Source organism: Hypanus sabinus, chromosome 4, assembly GCF_030144855.1.
Source record: "Hypanus sabinus isolate sHypSab1 chromosome 4, sHypSab1.hap1, whole genome shotgun sequence".
Classification (NCBI taxonomy): domain Eukaryota; kingdom Metazoa; phylum Chordata; class Chondrichthyes; order Myliobatiformes; family Dasyatidae; genus Hypanus; species Hypanus sabinus.
In genome coordinates, this window is record NC_082709.1 from 1,116,815 (window position 1) to 1,137,657 (window position 20,843).

At 39.8% G+C, this 20,843-nt stretch overlaps 1 protein-coding gene across 10 annotated transcripts in view; it reads right to left on the reverse strand.

The window, feature by feature from the left end:
• Nucleotides 1-20,843, reverse strand: part of acmsd (aminocarboxymuconate semialdehyde decarboxylase) — a 169,522-nt gene that overhangs the window by 18,341 nt on the left and 130,338 nt on the right. Inside the window, exon 11 of one of the 10 annotated variants that reach the window (XR_009511534.1) lies at nucleotides 9,007-9,089. The exons of the other annotated variants lie outside the window; for them this stretch is intronic. The gene's annotated coding sequence lies outside the window, so the exon portion shown is untranslated. The remainder of the gene's footprint in view (nucleotides 1-9,006; nucleotides 9,090-20,843) is intronic. 10 annotated transcript variants of the gene reach the window in all.

A 20,843-nucleotide genomic window follows, 5' to 3' on the forward strand; every position in this document is an offset into this window, starting at 1 on the left:
GAGAAGGCCTTAGTGAGCAGGATTAAGGAGAACCCCACAGCATTCTACAAATATTTACTTCAGTATTCACTATGGAAAAGGATCTTGGTGATTGTAGCAATGACTTGCAGCGGACTGAAAAGCTTGAGCATGTAGATACTAAGAAAGAAGATGTGCTCGAGCTTTTGGAAAGCATCAAGTTGGATAAGTCACAAGGACTGGATGAGATGTACCCCAGGCTACTATGGGAGGTGAGGGAGGAGATTGCTGAGCCTCTGGCGATGAACTTTGTATCATCAATGGGGACAGGAGAGGTTCTGGAGGATTGGAGGGTTCTGGATGTTGTTTCCTTATTCCAGAAAGGGAGTAGAGATAACCTAGGAAATTATAGACCAGTGAGTCCTACTTCAGTGGTTGGTAAGTTGATGGAGAAGATCCTGAGAGGCAGGATTTATGAACATTTGGAGAGGTATAATATGATTAGGAATAGTCAGCCTGGCTTTGTCAAGGGCAGGTTGTACCTTTACAAGTCTGATTGATGAAGGAAGAGCAGTAGATGTAATGTATATAGATTTCAGCAAGGCATTTGATAAGGTACCCTATGCAAGGCTTATTGAGGAAGTAAGAAGGCATGGGATCCAAGGGGACCTTGCTTTGTGGATCTAGAACTGGCTTGCCACAGAAGGCAAAGAGTGATTGTAGATGGGTCATATTCTGCATGGAGGTCGGTGACCAGTGGAGTGCCTCAGGGACCCTTACTCTTTGTGATTTTTGTAAATGACCTGGACGAGGAAGTAGAGGGATGGGTTCGTAAGTTTGCTGATTTACAAGGATGTTGCCTGGATTGGGGAGCATGCCTTATGAAGACAGGTTGAGTGAACTCGGCTTTTTCTCCTTGGAGCGACAGAGGATGAGAGGTGACCTGATAGAGGTGTATAAGATGACGCAAGGAATTGATCTTGTGGATAGTCAGAGGCTTTTTCCTAGAGCTGAAATGGCTGCCACAAGAGGGCATAGGTTTAAGGTGCTGGGAAGAAGGTACAGAGGAGATGGCAGGTGTAAGTTTTTTATCCAGAGAGTGGTGACTGTGTGGAACGGGCTGCCGGCAAAGGTGGTGGAGGCAGATACGATAGCGTCTTTTAAGAGGCTTTTGGATAGGTACATGGAGCTTAGAAATATAGAGGGCTATGGGTAACCCTAGTAATTTCTAAGGTAGGGACAGGTTCGGCACAGCTTTGTGGGCCAGAAGGCCTGTATTGCGCTGTAGGTTTTCTGTGTTTCTGTGTTTCTAGTATGTGAACCATAGAACCATAGAACATTACAACACAGAAACAGGCCTTTTGGCCCTTCTTGGTTGTGCCAAACCATTTTTCTGCCTAGTTCCACTGTCCTGCAACTGGCCCATATCCCTCCATACACCTCTCATCCATGTACCTGTCTTAACAATATTAAAATTGTTGGACTTAAAGAAGATGAAGAAGGTGATGATCCAATAAGTTTTTTTCAAAAATGGATCCCTGAAAAATTGGAAATGGAAGGAGAAACTCCAATTGAGATAGAAAGGGCTCACAGAACCTTAAGGTCAAGACCTCAACCTGATCAAAATCCACGATCAATTTTGATAATATGCTTAAGATACCAAGACAAAGAAAAGATCCTGAAGGTGGCTGCCCAAAGAGCCAAAAATAGAAACGGGCCATTGATGATAGCAGGGAAACCAGTTCTTTTTTATCCTGATATAAGTTATAACCATTTTAAGGAATTTAACCCAGCGAAAAAAGCCTTACGGGAAAAAGGTTATAAATTTACAGCAACATTGATAATTTTTTTGAAGGAGGGAAAAAGAAGATTTTTTTCTGATTATCGAGAAGCGGAGGTGTTCGCACAAGAACTTCCATCTAGTGGCTAATTATACATAGAGATTTCCAAACGTAATGGTTTAAAGATAAAGATAGAGACAGTGAACAGAAGTGATGGACATTTAAGGATAATATAGAGGAGAAAAGCAAAATTTTGGAAACACTAATTGAGAATAGTATTTTTTTCTTCTTATGTATATACTTTTCTATGTTGCGGGGGTGCTGGGGAGCTTTGGACCGGTTACTATGGGATTCACATGTGTAATCATGGCGATTGCCATGACCCGTACAACAGAGGGGGGTAATGTTGTGTTTTTTTTCACAACATTAGTAGGGGGGTATTTTGTTTTTTTCTTTATGTTCTATTTTTCTTCTATCTTTTTGCCTGGATGATTGGTGGGGACACACATAGCAACATGGAGAATTTTAAAAAGATTTCCCAAGATACCAAGAAAGTTGAAAGATTAGGTATTATTATAGCTTGGAATAACATAATTAAAAATAATGACTAATTTACTGAATTTTTAAAGTTTTAATGTTAATGGGCTTAATGGACCGGTAAAAAGAAAAAGAATTCTAACATATATTAAAAAAGTGAAAACAGATATAGCTTTTTTACAAGAAACACATTTAACAGATAAAGAACATCAGAAATGAAAAAGAGACTGGGTTGGAAATGTTATTGCAGCTTCATTTAATTCAATGGTGAGAGGAGTTGCAATTTTGGTTAATAAAAATTTACCAATTAAAATACAAAATGTATTAATTGATTCGGCGGGGAGATACGTAATTATACATTGTCAAATTTTTTCGGAACTATGGACTCCTATGAATATTTATGCACCAAATGAAAATGATCTAAAAATTATACAAGAGGTCTTTTTGAATTTGGCTAATGCACATGACAAAATATTAATAGGTGGTGATTTTAACTTTTGTCTAGATCCAGTTTTAGATAGATCAACAAAGGTTGTCACAAAATCAAAAGCAGTAAAATTAACTCTATCATTGATGAAAGATTTAAACTTGATTGATATAGGGAGAAGAATTAATCCAAAAGAAAGAGATTACTCATTTTATTCAAATAGACAAAAAACATATTCAAGGATAGATTTTTTCCTATTATCAATGAATATTCAAGATAGAGTGAAAAATGTGGAATATAAAGCGAGAATATTGTCAGATCATTCTCCTTTGATAATGACAATGATAATGACTGATAAAGAGGAATCAATTTATAGATGGAGATTTAATTCAATGTTACTAAAACGTCAAGATTTTTGTGATTTTATGAAAAAGCAGATTCAGTTCTTTTTAGATACAAATCCACATTCAGTTGATGATAAATTCATATTGTGGGAAGCAATGAAGGCATACTTGAGAGGTCAGATAATAAGTTATACTTCTAAAATTAAGAAGGAATATATGATAGAAATAGATCAATCGGAAAAAAAGATTACAAAATTAGAAAAAGAATCTCAAAGAAATATGACAGAAGAAAAACAAAGACAACTTATTAATAAGAAGTTACAATATAATACACTCCAGACATATCGAACAGAACATTATGATGTTGTAGCTATTAGTGAAACATGGTTGCAGGAAGGGTGTGATTGGCAACTAAATATTCCTGGATTTAGTTGTTTCAGGTGTGATAGAGTAGGAGGGGCCAGAGGAGGAGGTGTTGCATTGCTTGTCCGAGAAAATCTTATGGCGGTGCTTTGGAAGGATAGATTAGAGAGCTCCTCTAGGGAGGCCATTTGGGTGGAATTGAAGAATGGGAAAGGTGCAGTAACACTGATAGGAGTGTTTTATAGGCCACCTAATGGGGCGCGTGAGTTGGAAGAGCAAATGTGTAAGGAGATAGCAGATATTTGTCGTAAACACAAGGTGGTGATTGTGGGAGATTTTAATTTTCCACACGTAGACTGGGAAGCTCATTCTGTAAAAGGGCTGGATGGTTTAGAGTTTGTGAACTGTGTGCAGGATAGTTTTTTGCAACAATACATAGAAGTACCGACTAGAGATGGGGCAGTGTTGGATCTCCTGTTAGGGAATGCGATAGGTCAGCTGACAGATGTATGTGTTGGGGAGCACTTCGGGTCCAGTGATCACAATAGCATTAGCTTCAATATAATTATGGAGAAGGACAGGACTGGACCTAGAGTTGAGATTTTTGATTGGAGAAAGGCTAACTTTGAGGGGATGCGAAGGGATTTAGAGAGAGTGGATTGGGTCAAGTTGTTTTATGGGAAGGATGTAATAGAGAAATGGAGGTCATTTAAGGGTGAAATTATGAGGGTACAGAATCTTTATGTTCCTGTTAGGGTGAAAGGAAAGGTTAAAGGTTTGAGAGCACCATGGTTTTCAAGGGATATTAGAAATTTGGTTCAGAAAAAGAGGGATGTCTACAATAGATATAGGCAGCTTGGAGTAAAGGAATTGCTCGAGGAATATAAAGAATGTAAAAGGAATCTTAAGAAAGAGATTAGAAAAGCTAAAAGAAGATATGAGGTTGGTTTGGCAAATAAGGTGAAAGTAAATCCGAAAGGTTTCTACAGTTATATTAAAAGCAAGAGGATAGTGAGGGATAAAATTGGCCCCTTAGAGAATCAGAGTGGTCAGCTATGTGTGGAACCGAAGGAGATGGGAGAGATTTTGAATGATTTCTTCTCTTCGGTATTCACTAAGGAGAAGGATATTGAATTGTCTAAGGTGTGGGAAACAAGTAAGGAAGTTATGGAACCTATGACAATTAAAGAGGTGGAGGTACTGGCGCTTTTAAGAAATTTAAAAGTGGATAAATCTCCGGGTCCTGACAGGATATTCCACAGGACCTCAAGGGAAGTTTGTGTAGAAATAGCAGGAGCTCTGACGGAGATCTTTAATATGTCATTAGAAACGGGGATTGTGCCGGAGGATTGGCGTATTGCTCATGTGGTTCCATTGTTTAAAAAGGGTTCTAGAAGGAAGCCTAGCAATTATAGACCTGTCAGTTTGACATCAGTGGTGGGTAAATTAATGGAAAGTATTCTTAGAGATAGTATTTATAATTATCTGGATAGACGGGATCTGATCAGAAGTAGCCAGCATGGATTTGTGCGTGGAAGGTCATGTTTGACAAACCTTATTGAATTTTTTGAAGAAGTTACGAGGAATGTTGACGAGGGTAAGGCAGTGGATGTAGTCTATATGGACTTCAGCAAAGCCTTTGACAAAGTTCCACATGGAAGGTTAGTTAAGAAGGTTCAGTCGTTAGGTATTAATGCTGGAGTAATAAAATGGATTCAACAGTGGCTAGATGGGAGATGCCAGAGAGTAGTGGTGGATAATTGTTTATCGGGATGGAGGCCGGTGACTAGCGGGGTGCCTCAGGGATCTGTTTTGGGCCCAATGTTGTTTGTAATATACATAAATGATCTGGATGATGGGGTGGTAAATTGGATTAGTAAGTATGCCGATGATACTAAGGTAGGAGGTGTTGTGGATAATGAGGTGGATTTTCAAAGCTTGCAGGGAGATTTATGCCGGTTAGAAGAATGGGCTGAATGTTGGCAGATGAAGTTTAATGCTGAGAAGTGTGAGGTTCTACATTTTGGCAGAAATAATCCAAATAGAACATACAGAGTAAATGGCAGGGCATTGAGGAATGCAGAGGAACAGAGAGATCTAGGAATAACTGTGCATAGTTCCCTGAAAGTGGAGTCTCATGTAGATAGGGTGGTGAAGAGGGCTTTTGGAACGCTGGCCTTTATAAATCAAAGCATTGAGTACAGAAGTTGGGATGTAATGCTAAAGTTGTACAAGGCATTGGTAAGGCCAAATTTGGAATATTGTGTGCAGTTCTGGTCACCGAATTATAGGAAAGATATCAATAAATTAGAGAGAGTGCAGAGACGATTTACTAGGATGTTACCTGGGTTTCAGCAATTAAGTTACAGAGAAAGGTTAAACAAGTTAGGTCTCTATTCATTGGAGCGTAGAAGGTTGAGGGGGGATTTGATCGAGGTATTTAAAATTTTGAGAGGGATAGATAGAGTTGACGTGAACAGGCTGTTTCCATTGAGAGTAGGGGAGATTCAAACTAGAGGACATGATTTGAGAGTTAAGGGACAGAAGTTTAAGGGAAACACGAGCGGGTATTTCTTTACTCAAAGAGTGATAGCTGTGTGGAATGAGCTTCCTGTAGAAGTAGTAGAGGCCAGTTCAGTTGTGTCATTTAAGGTAAAATTGGATAGGTATATGGACAGGAAAGGAGTGGAGGGTTATGGGCTGAGTGCGGGTAGGTGGGACTAGGTGAGATTAAGGGTTCGGCACGGACTAGGAGGGCCAAGATGGCCTGTTTCCGTGCTGTGATTGTTATATGGTTATATGGTTAAAAAGCAATTATGAGAACTAAACAGAGATATTATGAACTAGGTGAAAGATCACATAAGGTCCTTGCATGGCAGTTAAAAACAGACCAGACTTCTAAAACGATAAATGCAATTGGAACAAGAGTAAATAAAATTACTTATAAACCTTTAGAAATTAATGAAACTTTTAAGAATTTTTATTCTGAGTTGTATAAATCAGAATCGCTAAATGATAATGTCAAGATAGAAAGATTTTTATCACAAATAACTCTTCTAAAATGAAGTACGGAAGAACAGAAGGGATTAGATATGCCTTTTACATTGAAAGAGGTCGAAGAAGCCCTAGGATCACTTCAAAGTAATAAATCTCCAGGAGAAGATGGTTTTCCGCCTGAATTTTATAAAAAGTTTAAAGATTTATTAATTCCTCCTTTTATGGAGTTAATACATCAAGCGGAAAGAACGCATAAACTTCCAGAATCTTTTTCGACAGCTATTCTAATAGTATTGCCAAAAAAAGATAGAGATCTTTTAAAGCCAGCATCATATAGACCTATTTCTTTATTAAACACTGATTATAAAATAATAGCAAAAATCTTATCTAACAGATTATCTAAATACTTACCAAAATTAATACATATGGATCAAACAGGATTTATTAAAAACAGACAATCGGCAGATAATGTAACTCAGTTATTTAGTATAATTCATTTAGCGCAAAAGAGGGAAGAAATGAGCGTGGCAGTTGCTTTAGATGCAGGAAAAGCATTTGATAGATTGGAATGGGATTTTTTATTTAAGGTATTGGAAAAATATGGATTAAGAGTATCTTTTATAAAATGGATTAAAACCTTAAATAATAATCCCAAAGCTAAAGTAGTGACAAATGGTCAAATTTCAACACCGTTTCAGTTAACAAGGTCAACTAAGCAAGGTTGTCCATTATCACCTGCTTCATTTGTGTTGGCAATAGAGCCATTAGCTGAATTAATTAGAATGGACCCAGATATTAAGGGTTTTAGAGTTAATCAGGAAGAATACAAGATTAACTTATTTGCTAATGATGTTCTGCTTTATCTAACAAACCCATTACACTCATTGCATAAATTATCCTATAGATTAGAAGAATATGGGAAAATATCAGGTTATAAAATAAATTCGGATAAAAGTGAAATTTTACCTCTTACTAAAGGAGATTATAGTCAATGTCGATTAATAACCCAATTTAGATGGCTGGCAAATGGTATAAAATATTTAGGTATAAGAGTTGATAATGATATAAAGAATTTATATAAATTAAATTACTTACCACTACTGAAAAAAATTCAAGAAGATCTTGATAAATGGATGGTATTACCAATAACATTAGTAGGTTGAGTAAATACCATAAAAATTAATATATTCCCTAGATTACAATACTTATTTCAATCACTACCAATACGAATACCCCAGAAGTTTTTCAAGAGTTAAATAAATATGTGAGGAAGTTTCTTTGGAAAGGTAAGATGTCAAGAATATCATTGGAAAAATTGACATGGAAATTTGATCTAGGAGGGTTACAACTTCCAAATTTTAAGAATTATTATAAAGCAAATCAACTTAGATTTATTGCATCTTTTTTTGAGAAAGATAAACCGGCATGGATTAGAATAGAACTAGATAAAATAGGAGAAAATATACCAGAAGATTTTATATACAAATGGGAATCTAAATGGATACGGGAAAAGAAAGAATCTCCTATATTAAAACATTTGATTGACTTATGGAATAAGATAAATGTTGATGATGAGATAAAGACATCCTTATTAGCAAAGAGATCTTTAATTCAAAATAGACTTATTCCTTTTACAATGGATAATCAACTTTTATATAATTGGTTTCAAAAAGGGATTAGATATATAGGTGATTGTTTTGAAGGAGGTATATTAATGTCATTTGATCAATTAAAGAATAAATATAAAGTATCAAACAACACTCTTTTTTTGTTACTTTCAACTAAGGGCTTATTTAAGAGAAAAATTAGGTCAAACAATGTTATTGCCAAAATCTAATGAAATAGAAACTTTAATTCAAAAAGGAAAGATGAAAAAATTCATTTCTTGTATGTATAATTTGATTCAAAAACAGGCAATTAAACAAGGAGTCCATAAGTCAAGACAAAAATGGGAAAGTGACTTGAATATTAAAATTGAAGAAAAAAATTGGTCAAGACTATGTCTTGAGAGTATGACAAATACAATAAATGTCCGGTTAAGATTAGTGCAATATAACTTTTTACATCAATTATATATTACACCACAAAAAAATAAATAAATTAAACCCAAATTTATCCGATCAATGTTTCTGATTTAACCAAGAAATTGGTACTTTTTTACATTCTACTTGGTCCTGTTCTAAAATTCAACCTTTTTGGACAAATTTAAGAGTTTTATTGGAACAAATTATTGGAATACAATTTCCACATAATCCAAAATTATTTTTACTAGGTGATATTGAAGGGATAAAACCGATACCCAAATTGAATAAATATCAGAAAGAATTTATAAAAATTGCATTGGCAGTAGCCAAAAAGGCTATTGCAGTTACTTGGAAATCGGATACTTATTTAAGTATAGATCATTGGAAGAAAGAAATTTATAGCTGTATTCCACTTGACAAAATTACTTATAATTTAAGAGATAAATATGAAACATTTTTGAAAATTTGGCGCCCTTATTTACAAAAGTCAGGATTAAATATATAGGTGCTCCAAAGATGAAATAGTTGGTTATTTGGGGAAAGAAATAAATATATATACTAAAGTTATTACGAACTCCATGGAGCATGTGGGGATCTTCCAATATCCAGGCGCTCTTTCTTTCTGTTTTTTTCTTTCTCTTTTTTTTCTGTAGGGATGCTAGGGGGGAGGGTAATATAAATTTTTTTCCACACTTTTATTTTGTAATTACTTGAAATACAATTAAAAAAGTTTAAAAAAATAAGTCCCTGTCTATCTAAGTACTTGTAGATCCTATCTCTTATATTTACCTACTACTGACATCAAACGTACTGGCCTATAATTTTCTGGATTACTTTTAGACCCTTTTTTAAATAACAGAACAACATGAGCTATCCTCCAATCCTCCGGCACCTCCCCCGTAGATACCAACATTTAAAATATATCTGCCAGGGCCCCTGCAATTTCAAAACTAGTCTCCTTCAAGGTCCAAGGGAATACCCTGTCAGGTCCTGGGGATTTATCTACTCTGATTTTCCTCAAGATAGAAAGCACCTCCTCCTTTTCAATCTGTATAGGTTCCATGACCTCCCTACTTGTTTGCCTTATCTCCATGAACTCCTGCCAGTTTCCTTAGTAAATACAGACACAAAAAACCCATTTGAGATCTTCCCCATTTCTTTTGGTTCCATACATAGCCGACCACTCTGATCTTCAAGAGGTCCAATTTTATCCCTCACTATCCTTTTGCTCTTAATATACCTGCAGAAGCTCTTTGGATTATCTTTCACCTTGACTGCCAAAGCTACCTCATGTCTTCTTTTAGCCCTCCTGATTTCTTTCTTCAGTATTTTTTTGCACTTTTCATACTCCTCAAGTACCTTATTTGCTCCCTGTTTCCTATACCTATCATACATCTCTCTCTTCTTTTTTATCAGAGTTCCAATATCCCTAGGGAACCAAGGTTCCTTATCCTTATTCACTTTGCCTATAATCCTGACAGGAACATACAAACTCTGCACTCTCAAAATTTCTCCTTTGAAGGCCTCCCACTTACCAACGACATCCTTGCCAGAGAACAACCTGTCCCAATCTACACTTTTTAGATCCTTTCTCATTTCTTCATATTTGGCCTTTTTCCAGTTTAAAACCTCAACCCGAGGACCAGATCTATCTTTATCCATGATCAAGTTGAAACTAATGGTTGTGATCACTGGAACCAAAGTGTTCCCCTGCACACTCTTCTGTCACCTGTCCTAACTCTTTCCCTAATAAGAGATCTAATATTGCATCCTCGCTAATCGGTACCTCTATCTATTGATTTAGAGAATTTCCCTGGACACACTTTACATACTCTAACCCACCTAGACCTTTAACAGTATTGGAGTCCCAATCAATATGTGGAAAATTAAAATCCCCTACTATCACAACTTTATGTTTCCTGCAGTTGTCTGCTATCTCTCTGCAGATTTTCTCCTCCAATTCTCGCTGACTATTGGGTTGTCTATAATACAATCCCATTAATGTGGTCATACCTTTCCTTTTCTCAGCTCCATCCATATGGTCTTGGTAGACAAGCCCTCTAATCTGTCCTGCCTGAACACTGCTGTAACGTTTTCCCTGACTAGCAATGCCACCTCACTACCCTTCATCCCCCTGCCTCTATCACATCCGAAACATTGGAACCGTGGAACATTAGGCTGCCAGTCAATAGACAATAGGTGCAGAAGTAGACCATTCGGCCCCTCGAGTCTGCACCGCCATTCTGAGATCATGGCTGATCATTCACTATCAATACCCAGTTCCTGCCTTGTCCCCATATCCCTTGATTCCCCTATCCATCAGATATCTATCCAGCTCCTTCTTGAAAGCATCCAGAGAATTGGCCTCCACCATCTTCCGATGCAGTGCATTCCACACCTCCACAACTCTCTAGGAGAAGAAGTTTTTCCTCAACTCTGTTTTAAATAACTGACCTCTTAATCTCAATCCATGCCCTCTGGTACTAATCTCTCCCAACATCTCCCAACATCCCAACATCAACATACTGGAACATATTTCCTGCCTCAATCCTATCAAATCCTTTAATTATCTTAAACATTTCAATCAGATCCCCTCTCAATCTCCTCAATTCCAGCGTGTACAAGCCCAATCTCTCCAATCTCTCTGCGTAAGACAGCCCTGCCATCCCAGGAATCAACCTAGTGAATCTACGCTGCACTTCCTCAATTGCCAGAATGTCCTTCCTTAAACCTGGAGACCAAAACTGTACACAATATTCCAGGTGCGGTCTCACCAGGGCCCTGTACAAATGCAAAAGGACTTCCTTGCTCTTGTACTCAATTCCCCTTGTAATAAAGGCCAACATTCCATTTGCCCTCTTCACTGCCTGTTGCACTTGCTCATTCAGCTTCATTGACTGATGAACTAGGACTCCTAGGTCTCTTTGCATTTCTCCCTTACCTAACTCTACACTGTTCAGACAATACTCTGCCCTCTTGTTCCAGCTTCCAAAGTGGATAACTTCACATTTATTCACATTGAATGACATCTGCCAAGTATCTGCCAGTCCTGCCCCTCCTGTAGCCCAGTTTCACTAATGGCTACAATGTCATAATTCCATGTGTCAATCCACTCCCTCAGCTTGTCAGCTTTCCCCACAAAACTCCTCGTATTGAAATAGACACACCTCAGAAGATTATTACCACCACACACAACCCTTCTATTTGTGACTTCGCATGAAACTTTAACGTCATTTATTTTCACCCCCGCTCCACTGACTACTCTGGCACTCTGGTTCCCATCCAGAGTGAAGAGCAAGAGGATGAGCCGTGTGAGAGTAGGACCAATAAGGTGCGACAGTGGAGATATGTACATGGAGTGGAGGAGATAGTAGATGTACTTAATCAATACTTTGCTTCAGTATTCACCAGGAAAAAAGACCTTGACAGTTGTGGGGATGACTTACAGCAGACTAAAATGCTTGATCATATAGACATTAAGAAAGAGGATGTGGTGGAGCTTTTGAAAAGTATTGTTAGATAAGTCACTGGGACTGGATGAGATATACCCCAGGCTGTGGGAAGCGAGGGTGGAGATTGTTGAGCCACTTGTGATGATCTTTACGTTATCGATAGGGATGGGAGAAGTACTGGAGGATTGGGGGGTTGTAAATGTTGTTTGCATGTTCAAGAAAGGGAGTAGAGATAACCCAGGAAATTATAGAACACTGAGTCTGTCTTCAGTGGTGGGCAAGTTGCTGGAGAAGATCCTGAGAGGTGGGATTTTTTTTGGAGAGACATAATCTGATTAGGGAGAGTCAGCATGGCGTTTTCAAGGGCAGGTCATGCTTGACGAGCCTGGTTGAATTCTTTGAGGATGTAACAAAACACATTGAGAAGGTAGAGCAGTGGATGTACCATATATGGATTTCAATAAGGCAGATAAGGCTCCCCATGCAAGGGTCCTTCAGAAAGTAAGGAGGCATGGGATCCAAGGAGACCTTGTTTTGTGGATCCAGAATTGGCTTGCCCACAGAAGGCAAAGGGTGGTTGTAGATTGTTGATATTCTGCACGGAGGTTGCCGACCAGTGGTGTTCATCAGGGATCTGTTCTGGGACTCCTCCTATTTGTGATATTTATAAATGACCTGGATGAAGAAGTAGAAGGGTGTGTTTGTGAATTTGCTGATGACACAAAGGTTGGGGGTGTTGTGGATAGTCTGGAGAGTTGTCAGTAGTTAGCTGAGAAGTGGCAGATGGACTTCAATCCAGATAAGTGTGCAGTGGTTCATTTTGGTAGATCAAATTTGAAGACAGAATATAATATTAATGTTAAGATTCTTGGCAGTGTTGAGGATCTGAGAGATCTTGGAGTCCATGTCCATAGGACACTCAATGCTGCTGCGCAGGTTGACAGTGTTGTTAAGAAGGCATATGGTGTTGGCGTTTATCAACCATGGGATTGAGTTCAATAGCTGTGAGAGCTACAGTATGTATGTTACAGCTATATAAGACTTTGGTCAGACCCAACTTGGAGTACTATGATAAGTTCTGGTCACCTCACTACAGGAAGGATGTTGATACTTTAGAGTGCAGAGGAGATTCACAAGGATGTTGTCTGGATTGGAGAGCATGCCTTAAGAGAATAGGTTGAGTGAACTCGGCCTTTTCTCCTTGGATTGATGGAGGATGAGAGGTGTGCTGATAGAGGTGTATAAGATGATGAGGGTCATTGATCGTGTGGATAGCCAGAGGCTTTTTTCCCAGGGCTGAAATAGCTAACATGAGGGAGCATAGTTTTAAGATGCTTGGAAATAGGTTCAGAGGAGATGTCAGAGGGAAGTTTCTCACACAGAGAGTGGGGGGTGTGTGGAATGCACTGCCACCGGCAATGGTGGTGAAAGCAGATACAGTAGGGTCTTTTAAGAGCTTCTTATGTAAGGGGTTTCTTCTTTTATGTTACTGATAAGGCTAATAAAATGGCTTCTTGTTATGTTAACTGCTGAGAAAGTGCTTCTCTCGCGCAGCTTGTTTGGGTTATAATTACTGATAGAGAGAATTGTATTAATTTGTTAACCAATTGGGATAGATGTTACTCGTTCTTGTGTGTCTGTAAGCTATTGTTTTCGTGGGCTTTGGGGAGAAGGCGCAATGGGGACAGAGAGAGGAGACGCAATGCTGTAAGCTGGGCGATGGAACAGACCCCAAGCAGGAGTCCGAAGCCCAGGGGCTTCGGCGAGGAGAGCAGACGAGGACAGACTCGAGTAGAGCAATTGGTCAATCACTGAGGGTGGTCCCATTTGAGGGTCGGCGGAGTTTGGAAAACATCGACTGGAGGAAGGGGTTCCGTAAGAGCTCCAACGCTGTGTGCACAAACTGGTTAATAATAATGGCGCCTTTTTTTAAAAAACAGTTAAACAGTTCTAATTTTGTTCCTTTACTATCTACATAGTCAAAGTAAGGGTTATAAAGTGTACTCCTTTAATTGCATATGATGTACTGTCTGTTATTTGGCGTGGTGGGGTACATCACATAGTGTCTACACAAACTTGATTACACAGTTTGGCGGGGCCGAAGGCTGCTCCCCCTGGATGAAAGCAAGCTGAGCGGGCCTGAGGCGACCCAGGAGGCTACACTGGATACATGGAGGGTACATGGAGCTTTGAAAAATAGAGGGCTATGCGCTAGGGAAATTCTACGCAGTCTCTGGAGTAGGTTACATGGTTGGCACAACATTGTGGGCCGAAGGGCCTGTAATGTGCTGTGGATTTCTACGTTCTGTTTTGTACGTCTATGTTCTAATTTGCTTTCAGACAGCAAGTGCCTCCTCTTCTGTAAACTGGAGCATAATTTTAAGATGTTTGAAGGAAAGTACAGGGGGGAATATCAGACATAATTTTTTACAGAGTGAAAGACAAGTGTGGGGAATACGCTGCATTAGGAACATTTCAGAAACAATTAGATGGACACATTGATTAGAGAAAAATGGAGGGCCATGTGGGAGGGAATGTTTGTGTTTACCTTAGAGTAGGTTAAAAGGTAGACACAGCATCATGAGCTGAAGACCCTGTACTGAACTGTAATGCTCAATGTTCTAAAGTAAATAAACAAAAAACAAAAACATTGAAATAACTCAGCCAGTCAAGAAGTACCTATGGAAAAAGAAATCAGTTAACGTTTCAAGACAAAGATCCTTAAACATATTTGAGATGGGAAAGAAAACAAACAAATCTATATAACAGTGAAGAAAAATGCAAACTAGTGAAGGAACACAATGGGTCATGGTGCATCTTCTTGCATCAGCAATTCAGACTCTACAGGCGCTGTTTGACCTGCAGAGTCTGTAGTCTTTTGTGTCTGGAATTCCTGACTCTACAATGCTGCTTGACCTGCTGAGTTCTCCCAGTTCAGTTTTTTTTTGCTCCTGATTTTAGAGTCTGCAGTCCATTGTGCCTCTGAGGAAAAAGTGAGGATGTTAGAAGGAAATGGCTGGAAGAAAAGGAATTTCTGTAACATGGTCCAATAGTGGACAGCCTTTGAATACCACTGCTTTTGCACAATAGTGTAATGGTTAGCACAATCACCAATCCAATTTGACCCTTGCCACTGTCTGTAAGGAGTTTGTATGTTCACCCCGTGACCATGTGGGTTTCCTTTGGGTGCTGTGGTTCCTACCACAGTCCAAAGATGTACGGTTGGAGCTGGGAAATTGTAGGCATGCTACATTGGCACCAGAAGTGTGGTGACACTTGCAGGCTGCTCTCAGCACAATTCTTGTTGCTTTGAATTGACATCAATGACGTATTTCACTGAATGTTCTGATGTACATATGACTAATAAAGTTATCTTTATCATTATTTGTACAGAGTGGTGCTAGTGCATAATGTCTGGATGATATTGTATAGACCAGCCTATGGTGATGTTGTATAGACTAGCCTATGTTGATGTGCTAAGTAGGCAAGCATATAGAATAAGAAGATGGGGCATGGAATTGCACCTATGAATAACACACTGACCAATTATACATGCGTTGCTCTCTTCCCTTTTAACATTTGTATAATTGTGTTTTATTCAACATTTACCCATCAGCCAGAATTTTCTGTAGCATCAAGATTTCACATTAGCATTGCATCATTCTCACAGTGCAGCTTTACTTGTGCTATCACTGAAAGAGATTGTAAGTGCTGGAATCAGGAGCCTCAAATGATCTGCTGGAGGAACTCAGTGAGCTGAGCAGCATCTGAGAGGTTGGGGGCGGGGGGTATGAGGAAAGGAATTACCAATATTTCCTGTTGAAACCCTGTATCAGAGGAGAGAATGGAAGGGGGAGATAGTGGAGAGGGGAAGGGGTGTACCGAGGAGGGGTGATTCTGCAGATCATAAACACAAGAGGTTCTGCAGATGCTGTAAATCTAGAGCAATACACACAAAATACTGGAGGAACTCATCAGGTTAAGCAGCATCTATGGAAATGAAGAAACAGTCAACAATAACGAGACTTCAACAGGACTGAAAAGGAAGGGGGAAGATGCTAGAATAAAAGGGTGGGTCGAGGGAAAGGAGGTCAAGCTAGAACAGGCATGGGCAAACTACGGCCCGCGGGCCATATGCGGCCCGTTAAGCTTTTTAATCCGGCCCGCAGAACTTGATGAAATTATATTAATAAACCTTGTTAACGTTTTTTTCCCTGCAATTCTGGCAAGTTTTCCCAATAGATGACGCACTCTATATACATTTGTGGCGACCCATTTCCTGGCACATCCGAACCAGCTCACAATTAGCCAGCGTTCCAGCTAAGGGAGATGGCCTGCGGGGATTTGCGAGCACAGAGCTTTGGAGCCTCTGTGCCACGGGGAGGGGGGGGGGGGTGGAGGTTGAGGGAGGCTTAAAAGTGAGGCTGAGGATTTCGAATAAAGTTTTTTTCTTCGACTGCAGTTACCGACTCTGTGTCGTAATTTTAGCGCTGCATGTAGCACACCGCTACACATTGACCTTTGTTGAGGTGCAGCGTATTACTCCACATTTGCGCTTTACTCTTTGTTCGGCTCGACCTATTTGTGTGAACAGGCGTTCAGCGTCATGAACATCAACAAAGCCAGCCACAGATCCAAATTAACAGACCAACACCTCAGATCCATCCTGAGAATCGCCACAACAAAACTAAATCCAGACTTTGATGCACTGGCTAAAAAGGGAGACCAACAACACTGTTCCCACTGAAATTAAAAATAAGTTTCTTCGTTGTGTTATGTAAAAAATGCATTTGAAAATTTTTTTTTCAATAAGCCTTACATGTTACATGTCATTTCTGTTAAGTGATGGACATGAGTAGTGCGCAGGTGCACGTACGTTCTCAAAATAAAAAATGCGCTTCAGATCAAATAACGCGATCCCCATACTGGCACGCTGTCACTATTCTGTCTTTGTGCTGGTTGTTGTTGAGTTTTGGCACAGGGGACAATTGAATAAGAAGGAGCAGGACAAGTAGACCTGCATCTCCTACCGTTTTTGAAATAAAGACAGTCAGGAGGAGAGTGATGATGATAATATCTTGAAGGATAACAGAATTTTCAGTGCTTTAAAATAATAACTGTTACTATTAAAAAAAGCTGTATTTTATTCTTTTAATTTTCAGTATTTTAAAAGTCATTTCAATAAATAGCTAAATACCATGGGACTTCAAAGACAGATATTTTGTTGTAATGCATTTGTTCATTTTCAATTGAAATTAAAGCACATGTTTTCTACATATCCCATGATATTTTATTTTCTCTTATGAGGTGTATTACCAAAACACTCCATCCATCTGCTCCTGGTCTGGCCCCCCTGTCAAATTTTAGAACCCTTTGTGGCCCACAAGTCAAAAAGTTTGCCCACCCTTGAGCTAAAAGGTCATAGGTGGGTAGGGGAGGAGGGATAAAGTAAGAAGCTGGGAGGTGGTAGGTGGAAAAGGCAGATGGCGGGAGGAGAAGGAATCTGGTAGGAAAGGACAGTAGACTTTGGGATAAAGGGAAGCAAAAGGGGCATCAGTGGGAGGTGATATGTAGGTGAGGAGAAGAGGTAAGAGGCCAGAGAGGGGTATAGAGGAAGGAAAAGGGAAGGAAAAATACTGGAGGGAGAAATTGATGTTAATGCCATCAGGTTGGAGGCTACCTAGATAGAGTATGAGGTGTTGCTCCTCCACCCTGAGAGTGGCCTCATCTTAGCAGAAGAGGAGGGCATGGACTTACATTCTTTGCTTCAGTATTCACCAGGGTATCTTGACAATTGTGGGGATGACTGAAATGCTTGAGCATATAGACGTTAAGAAAGAGTATGTGCTGGAGCTTCTGAAAAGCATTAAGTTAGATAAATTGCCCAGACCAGACAAGATATACCAGACAGGCTACTGTGAGGAGCAAGGGAGGAGATTGCTGATCCTCTGGCAATTATCTTTGCCTCATCAATGGGGACAGGAGAGGTTCCAGAGGATTGAAGGGTTGCAAATGTTGTTCCCTTGTTCAAGAAAGGGAGAAGAGATAACCCAGGAAATTATAGTCCAGTGAATCTTACTTCAGTTGTTGAAGAAGGTCCTGAACATTTGGAGAGGCATAATCTGATTAGGGATAGTCAGCATGGCTTAGTCAAGGGCAGGTCGTGCCTTATGAGCCTGATTGAAATCCTTGAGGATGTAACAAAATACATTGATAAAGGTAGAGCAGTGGATGTAGTGTATATGGATCTAAGAACATAAGAAAAAGGAGCAGGAGTAGGCCATCTGGTCCATTGAGCTTGCTCCATTATTCAATATGATCATGGCTGATCTGGCCATAGACTGATCTCCATCTACCTGTCTTTTCATCATAACTTTTAATTCCCCTACTATGCAAAATTCTATCCAAACTTGTCTTAAGTATATTCACTGAGGTAGCCTCCACTGCTTCATTGGGCAGAGAATTCCACAGGTTCACTGTTCTCTTGGAAAAGCAGTTCCTTCTTCCTCATCTCCATCCTAAATCTACTCTCCCAAATCTTGAGACTATGTCCCCTAGTTCTAGTCTCTCTTGGAGAAACAACTTTCCTGCCTCTATCTTATCTATCCCTTTCATAATTTTATGTTTCTTTAAGATCTCCTCTCATTCCAGCAAGTACAGTCCCAGGTGATTCAATCTCTCCTCATAGTCCAACTCCCTCATCTCTGGAATCAACCTGTTGAACCTCCTCTGCACCACCTCCAAAGCCAGTTTATCCTTCCTCAAGTAAGGAGACCAGAACTGCACACAGTACTCCAGGTGTGGCTTCACCAGTACCCTGTATTGTTGCAGCATAACCTCCCTACCTTTAAATTCAATCTCTCTGGCAATGAAGACCAATATTCCATTTGCCTTCTTGATAGACTGCTGCACCTGCAAACCAACATTTTGTGATTCATGCACAAGCACTCCCAAGTCCCTCTGCACAGCGGCATGCTGCAATATTTTTTACCATTTAAATAATAATCTGATCTTCCTTTTTTCCTTCCAAAGTGGATGACCTCAAATTTACCAACATTGTACTCCATCTGCCAGACCCTTGCCCACTCACCTATCTATATCTCTCTGCAGGCCCTCCACATCTTTTGCACAATTTGCTTTTCCACTCAATTTAGTATCATCAGCAAACTTAGATACACTACACTTGGTCCCCTCTTCCAGATCGTTAATGTATATCATGAATAGTTGCAGGCCCAACGCCGACCACTGCGACACACCGCTCACTACTCATTGCCAACCAGAGTAACACCCATGTATCCCAACTCTCTGCTTTCTATTAGTTAACCAATCCCCTATCCATGCTAATACATTGTCTCAACTCTATGCATTCTTATCTTACGGATCAGTCTTTTATACAGCACCTTATTGAACACCTTCTGGAAATTGAAGTATATAATGGCCATCTGTTCCCCTCTACCCACTGCGCTCATTATATTCTCAAAGAACCCCAGTAAGTTTGTCAAACAGGACCTGCCTTTGCTGAATCTATGCTGCATCTGCTTGATGGATCCATTTATTTCCAGATGCCTCACTATTTCTTCTTTAATGATAGCTTCAAGGATTTTCCCAACCTCAGACGTTAAACTAACTGGCCTATAGTTACCCGCCTTTTGCCTACATCCTTTTTTGAACAGTCACATGACATTCACCATCTTCCAATCTGCTGGGACCTGCCCAGAGTCCAGAGAATTTTGGTAAATTATCACCAAAGCCTCTACAATAATTTCTTTCAGTATTGTGGGATGCATTGCATTAGGACCAAGGGACTTGAAAGGCATTAGATAAGGTTCCCCATGCAGGGCTCATTCAGAAAGTAAGGAGGCATGGGATCCAATGAGACCTTGCTTTGTGGATACAAAATTGGCAAAGGGTGGTTGTAGATGGTTTGTATTCTGCATAGAGGTTGGTGATCAGTGGTTTTCCACAGGGATCTGTTCTGAGACCCCTCCTCTTTGTGATTTTTGTAACTGACCTGGATGAAGAAGTAGAAGGTGAGTTAGTAAATTTGCTTATGACACAAAGGTGTTGTGGATTATCTGGTGGGTTGTCAAAGGTTACAGTGGGACATCAATAGCATGTAGAACTGGGCTGAGAAGTGGTAGATGGAGTTCAACCCAAATAAGTGTGAAGTGGTTCATCTTGGTAGGTGAAATTTGTAGAAAAATATAGTATTAATGGTAAGACCCTTGGCAGTGTGGAAGATCTGAGAGATCTTGGAGTCCACGTCCATAGGACACTCAAAGCCACTGTACATGTTGACAGTGTTGTTAAAAAGGCATGTAGTGTGTTGGCATTTATCACCCCTACGATTGAGTTCAAGAGCTGTGAGGTAATGTTACAGCTATAGAAGACCTTGGTCAGACCCCACTTGGTGTATGTGTTCAGTTCAGGTCATCCCACTACAGGAAGGATGTGGATACTATACAGCGAGTGCAGAGGAGATTTACAAGGATGTTGCCTGGATGAAGAGCATGCCTTATGAGAATAGGTTGAGTGAACGTAGCCTTTTCTCCTTGGAGCGACAGCAGATGAGATGTGAGCTGATAGAGATGTATAAGATGATGAAAGGCATTTATCATGTGAATAGCCAGAGGTTTTATCCCAGGGCTGAAATGGCTAACTTGAGAGGGCATAGTTTTAAGGTGCTTGGAAGCAGGTACAGAGGGGATGTCAGGGCTACGTTTTTCAAACAGAGAATGGTGGGTGTGTGGAATGCACTGGCGGCGACAGTGGTGGATCGGATACAATAGAGTGTTTTAAGAGACTCTTAGATAGGTACATAGAGCTTAGAAAAATAGAGGGCTATGCTCTAGGGAAATTCTAGGGAGTTTCTAGTGTAGGTTACATGATCAGCACAACATTGAAGGGCCTGTAATGTGCTGTAGATTTCTATGTTCTATGTCAGAATGGGAATGGGGATA